This window comes from Sander lucioperca, chromosome 2 (genome assembly GCF_008315115.2).
Source record: "Sander lucioperca isolate FBNREF2018 chromosome 2, SLUC_FBN_1.2, whole genome shotgun sequence".
In the NCBI taxonomy this organism is placed as follows: domain Eukaryota; kingdom Metazoa; phylum Chordata; class Actinopteri; order Perciformes; family Percidae; genus Sander; species Sander lucioperca.
This window is the reverse complement of record NC_050174.1, coordinates 47,977,421-47,984,421: the sequence shown is the minus strand read 5'-3', so window position 1 is coordinate 47,984,421 and position 7,001 is coordinate 47,977,421. Positions and strand designations below refer to the sequence as shown.

General features: G+C 42.2%; 1 long non-coding RNA gene across 1 annotated transcript; it reads right to left on the bottom strand.

Moving 5' to 3' along the window:
• Nucleotides 1-1,802: 1,802 nt before the first annotated feature.
• LOC116047651 lies at nt 1,803-4,437 on the bottom strand. The gene is made up of 3 exons (XR_004104443.2): nt 4,191-4,437; nt 2,708-2,774; nt 1,803-1,840 (listed from the first exon to the last, which is right to left on the bottom strand). It is a non-coding gene; the product is annotated as an uncharacterized LOC116047651 (long non-coding RNA).
• Nucleotides 4,438-7,001: the final 2,564 nt, after the last annotated feature.

The following is a 7,001-nucleotide window of genomic DNA, read 5'->3' as shown; positions in this document are numbered from 1 at the left end:
TAGAGTCCGATGACTGCTCGATACGCTGCCCTTCTCGCCCTCTCCGAAATCTTTTTAGACAGGTTGAGTTGAGCCTCGAGCGCAGTCAGCGCCACCAGCCTGCCGTACTGGCTCGTCCTGAGGGCCTTCTCTGGTGTCTGTTGAGGAAAACAAACACAAAACACAGAGTGAGGTCTGATGTAACAGACATAAAATGGACTGAGTCTTTAAAGTACATATCTTAGGAGTTTTACTTACATTTTGTAGCCTCGCTATAAACTCCCTCTCCTCCTCCAGTCCCGAGATCCCTGACTCCTGGTAGGGGACAGGGGTTTCGTCCTCGGAACTGGAGGAGGAATCAGGATTGTGGGACCTCTTCCTGGTGGTGGAGGCTTCTGGTGACTCTGGTGATGGTACAGTGGGGGTGAGGGCCTGGCGGAAATCCCTCATCCTCTTTGACTGGGCCACGTTCAGGCTGAGGGCGTAGAAGCAGTCAGCTGTGGCCGTGTTGTGGCACAAAGGTGGCCACCATCTTCTGCTGCTCGGCAGACAGGTTGTTCTTTGCCTTAAAACAGTAGAAGAGAAAAGATTGCTACAGCCAGCATATAGCTTTCTGATCACGGTCGGAAACTAAGCAATCAGGAAAAGTTAACACATTGAACATTTAAAATTAAACAGCTGATTAACGTGAGCTTGTTGCTCCGTGTGAGCTGATGACCTCATCCGTTGACATTTCTGAATGCCTTCCTACAGCTGCTTCATAAAAGCTTTCCACACAAACTAACGTACATGTGTCATTAGTATAGAAAAAAAAAATTTGATTTTAACTGTGTCGGGCTCAGACACAAACTTCTTAATGCCTGTCGGACGCGGGCCGGGCTCGCACAGAAAAATTCGGCCCGATCCAGACTCTAGTGTGTGTGCATAACGTTATGAGCAGTTTGCAGTTCACTGTGCCGCTAACTGCTCGCATCATCTGTACCGATGATCTAACATGTCCAGGGATACCATATATCGTCTGCAAAAACTCCCACAGTTGTGCACAAGGTCTAGGATACTGTACATCAAAAACATAAAAAGCCTTAAAGCAGGCATCTACTGCCCCAAGAAGAGATGGGTGCTCCAGGGCATGTCCATGCACTATAACAAAGGCTTGCGATAACAGATGCCTGTCCCCAAGAAGAAGCACATGTGGGACCTCTGTGCTTGTCCTTTTCGTAAGGTATTCAGCGATGTTTGTTCCAACGTGTAGAGAGAAAAAAAACTTTATAAAGACACCTTTACTTCAGATATTAACCCTCGTGACAGGCATAAGCTTGAGTGATAAAATGAAGGCCAAAATTATATATAATCTATGTGGATTTAAATTATGTATTAAGTAATGGGTTAACAACTGGAAAACTATGTCTTTCTGTGTTTGCTCTAACAACATTTCGTTTTAATAATGATAACAATAAACTGAAACAGATCATTGTTGTGCAGTGGTTTGGTCTGACACATGTGTGTGATAGGTCTGAGAGAGGTAGGTAGTAGAGGATGGATACCCCAACTGAGCCCGACTGGACCCAATGGGCCAGGCCGGGTTCGGGCAGATATTTAGAAATGATGTTCGGGTTCAGTCACATCACAACCAATTTTAAGCGGGAAATAAAAGGAAAATGTATTGAGGTCTGCAAATCTTCAGACAATCTGTTACAATACTTGCTGACGCTTGTTTTATTTGTTACATTTGTATTAACTCACAGGCTGCTCACCTATGAAAGCTTTTGTAGATTCGGCGTAGCTGGGGCGGACCGTCTTTCTCCGGATTTTGTAAGTGCCGGGGTCACCACAGGTAGCAGAAGCAAAGCGATGTGCCTGTCTGCAATATTGCAAGCATAAAAGTCAAATGTAAAATTCTACAACTCTGTATCACATTCTGGCGACTACATTTCAAAATGCAAAAAAGATTCCCTGACCTTGCTCTGACTTTACTACAAAATGCTCAAATTCCTTGATTTTCCGTGCCTGGTATAGACCCTCTTAAATGTCACGGCATTCCAGAAATGTAGTATAGTGCATGCAGAGCAATGCATTATATTGTTCTTTTCTTGTTTCTTCTTTTTATCATTATTCTTCTTCCAGGCCCTAATTTGACTAGAACCGCTTGCTGTAGAAATTCCATTCAAAATATTGATGAGTTGGTCCTTGTGCAAATTTTGGGTCTATGTCTTCTCATGTGATTTATACTTTGAGATACTGAATAAGAACTAATAAGCTCTTTGTGACATCAGTGAAACTTCATTGAACTCAATCTAACTTAATTACATTTGCAGCACCTGATCATTGATTAAAATGTGTGAAGTCCAGAGAAAATTTAACTCAGGTTCTTTTTTTCTGCATGGAAACTGGTCAAATACTAAGCCGTATAGATGACATGTTTCGTTGATCGGACCAGTATTATACTAAAATATCAGTGATCATAAAGACATTTATTTGTAACAGCAGGCCTAGGCTATTTTCAGACTATTTGTTGATTTACAGCAGGATTGTTAAGTGCTGCATCAAAACCAAACCTACAGGATATATTGTTGCATTTTGGGGCAGTGGTATCAGAAAATATTACCGGCAGATACCCACATTTACAATATCAGTATTGGACATGAAAAAGTTGTATTTTGCCATTCTTATTCATAGTACATATATGTCTTTTACTAAAAACTTATAAGCTTTTATAAAATGTGCCTACCTTCAAATGTAGAGAGTAAATCACCCAGGTCCCATTCTACCAGTTTATTTTGAACATGATCATCCATCTACAGGAAAACAATAATAATAAAAAACATTACAAAGCTGCCATATATCACTTTCAATAAGCATTCAGAAATGTCAAGCAAGCAAGCGGTCATTCTCATTACGCCAACAACATTTGACAGCTAATAACATAATGAATAATCAAGAATAGTTATTTTGGCAGGCAACACACACACGCGCGCGCGCACACACACACACACACACACACACACACACACACACACACACACACACACACACACACACAATTCACTGCCAGCACAGGTTAGAATCAGCCAATTTCTATATTGCATAGTGGAATTCAGCTGCATGGAGGTAAAGTACTCCGTGACAATAGCTCATGCAGGTCAAATTTAACACGTTGGTCCCAATTGATTAGACTGACGCAAGACCTCTTTGCCAGGTTGTTCACTAACTAAAATGAACCTATTGGCGGGAACCGGCGATGTGTTCGCCTGTCTTTGTCAGCATTACAATTTGTATTTTGTATTTAAAGGAACTACATAAAGTACTTAATACATAACATTTAGTAACGTTACACAAACAGCTAAAACACATGCAAGCCTGAGCATTCAAAGTAGGCTACATAATCACTGAATACAAATTTCGCTCTTTTTTCTGCATGTTCACAATTCAGCAAGCAAGATGGCGGCGTTCGTCTTTTAACACAGTCACGGTCATTCGTAACGTAGGCTGAGGACGGTTACCGGTAAAAAAAAATTTGCCGCGCATTTTAACACTTCTAAATTAAAATATCCAAAACTAATTTACCGTTGGCAATGTCCGTACGTTACTAACGGTCGGTGGATTAGCTAACATTAGTAACGTTTTATTCATAAACCGCTCCTTAAACCGAGCTAGCTACCAAGCCAATGTAGCATACAATGACTCAGATATATCTTAATAAAAAAGAAAACCGATAGACAACGTAACTTTGAATGTGCAAACAGACATAGAAGATAACAACGATACAGCCTTGAAATGTCTCCATTAACGACTCCTTTGAAATAACGTTAATTAAGTTAAATGTCACACTTCATAAGCTAGCTAGCTAGCAGCTGGCTAGCTTATGTGAGTCATTGTATGCTACATTGGCTTGCTAGCTAGCTAGCTGGGTTAGTGCCATGACAAATGTTAGCACGCTTAAACGTAGCTAACGTTGATTTAGCTCGGTTTAAGGAGCGGTTTATGAATAAAATGTTACTAACGATAGGTAATCCACCGACCGTTGGTAACATTCGGACATTGCCAATGGTAAATTAGTCTAAAGTCTAAAAATGGGTGGCAATTTTTTTTTACAGCTAGCAGCTAACTAGCTAAGTTACGTTAGCTAATGTAACATTAGAGTTTATTCTAGAAGCACTGTTTAACAAAACACATTTTCAGCAACAAACTACCGGTAAAATGAGAATGCTTACCTCGCTTCCCTGCCCCAGGAACCAGATGTGTTTTTTAAGAAAATTAGTTGCTGCTGTTCCGACTCATCGAGAGCGAGAGACGACGATGTGGGGTGACTGGGGGTTACGTCAGTTGAAGAGGTGCGCTTGTTTTTCCCTGTGTGAAGATCCAGCGGGCGGGGTGCCAGATAGAGCGATCTCTTCAATGTGTTTCTGTCTTCGCCCGCCGTAGTTCTTTGCTGGTATTTATTTGTAACGCAAATCGTGATAGGATTTATATTTAATAACGTTACTTGAATAAAACGAAGCTAAAACATAAAGTTATTATTGTAATATCGTTAGACTGTTTTTAAACTAAGCTAAACCATCTGATCTAATCTACGAAACAAACGTTTTTTATACGTCTTTTATGTCACGTTTTTTATTCTTCCCATACCATGTCATGACTCGTGTGTGTGTGTGTGTGTGTGTGTGTGTGTGTGTGTGTGTGTGTGTGTATATATATGCGTGTGTGCGTGCGTGCGTGCGTGCGTGTTAAAACAATGTCATCCAAAATAAGGCGGATCAGCAGTGTTGAAAAACTGAAGCCTGGATTTCTTTCAACGTCATCAACCCAATGCAATGGGTTATAATATGTTTAACCATTTTGTAACCCAATTATGGGTAAATTTATACATTTCAGGCTTAACCCAGCATATGAGTAACCAAATTAACCCAGCATTTTTAAGTGTGTAGGGTTTTCCCTCAATGTCCTATATATGCCTTCCTGCTTCATTTCTTCTTGTATTGAGGAACAATGTGGGTTGATTACTGTCATTTTTATTTTGCTTGACCAACAGGTTGCTGGTTTGATCCCTGGAGTGACAGGATAAATGTGGGCAGTCAAGTGAAAGAGCAGCACGCCCTTCTTTTTCATTACCACTGCTGAAGTGCCCTTGAGAAAGGCACTTAGCCCACACATGCCTTAGTGGAGATGTTCAATAGCCAATAGATATGACTGTGTGATTGTGGTGGGCAGCTTTTAGAATAATAATAAATGAAATCAGTTTACACAATTTTGTTTTTGTTTTTTACATTTCCCTTCTTATAAAAAAAGTCATACCAGTTTTATCCACTTCAGAAATGCTAGCTAATAGCCTTGCATGAAATTATGAGATAAATGAGACATTTTCCAACATTTTAAAGGGACAGCATATTTACCAAGTGTATGTGTATGTACAGTTGTGCAGTTAAATGTACAGTACAGGAAGTGATGTCAGAACTCAGATTTATTCAGAATAAGGATTATTGTTGAGTCACAACAGTGCCATTACAGGGAGAGAGACATTTTCATAATATTATTTATAATATTTAGTTGGTATTTTATTTTGTTATGTTATCCACGTCATAAATGTGATATTGGTGTAAACATCATTGCATTTAAAATGGGAGCGGAATATATTTTTTAAACTCAAAATGCTGAGAAAAAAAAATGTATTACAGTAAAAGTCAATAATTTAAAAATGTGTCTATCCAGTGGCATATGAATATTCTGCTGTTGTAGTCAATCTTCAGCATTTTATGCATTTTGTGGTCTGAGATACTTTTGCGCACACCACTGTAATTGAGTTGTCCCCAAATATTGCTGAGACATGACCTATCAGGGATAACATAATGCAATGCAGTGCGGTGTCATGGGGGAGTGACATTCAAAATAATCAAATATCAAATAAATAGTCTAGATTTATTTGCCTCATAACATCACTATATACTTCCACATAACTCTTGCCCAGTGTATCATATTAAGGCTATCTGCTCTACAAGACAGGCCAGCATACTTCATCCATAAAATGTGGTCTGGCTCACACAGCCCTTGTTGTAACCCTGGCTCTTTACATTGGGACCACCACCTGACAGTCGGCGCAACCTAGGTTGGGCCCGGCTTCTTACATTTGGGCCAGGTCTGGCCCACACGACACTCACCATAACCTAAGTCAGGCTTGGCTCATTTAATTTGGGCCACATCTGGCCCACACGACACTCACCGTAACCCAGGTCGGGGCCGGCTCCTTACATTTGGGCCAGGTCTGGCCCACACGACACTCACCATAACCTAAGTCAGGCTTGGCTCATTAATTTGGACCAGGTCTGGCCCACACGACACTCACCGTAACTCATGTAGGGCCTGGCTCCTTACATTTGGGCCAGGTCTGGCCCACACGACACTCACCGTAACCCAGGTCGGGGCCGGCTCCTTACATTTGGGCCACATCTGGCCCACATGACAGTTGCCCTAACCCAGGTCGGGCTTGGCTCATTACATTTGGGCCAGGTCTGGCCCACACGACACTCACCATAACCTAAGTCAGGCTTGGCTCATTTAATTTGGGCCACATCTGGCCCACACGACACTCACCGTAACCCAGGTCGGGGCCGGCTCCTTACATTTGGGCCAGGTCTGGCCCACACGACACTCACCATAACCTAAGTCAGGCTTGGCTCATTAATTTGGACCAGGTCTGGCCCACACGACACTCACCGTAACTCATGTAGGGCCTGGCTCCTTACATTTGGGCCAGGTCTGGCCCACACGACACTCACCGTAACCCAGGTCGGGGCCGGCTCCTTACATTTGGGCCACATCTGGCCCACATGACAGTTGCCCTAACCCAGGTCGGGCTTGGCTCATTACATTTGGGCCAGGTCTGGCCCACACGACACTCACCATAACCTAAGTCAGGCTTGGCTCATTAATTTGGACCAGGTCTGGCCCACACGACACTCACCGTAACTCATGTAGGGCCTGGCTCCTTACATTTGGGCCAGGTCTGGCCCACACGACACTCACCGTAA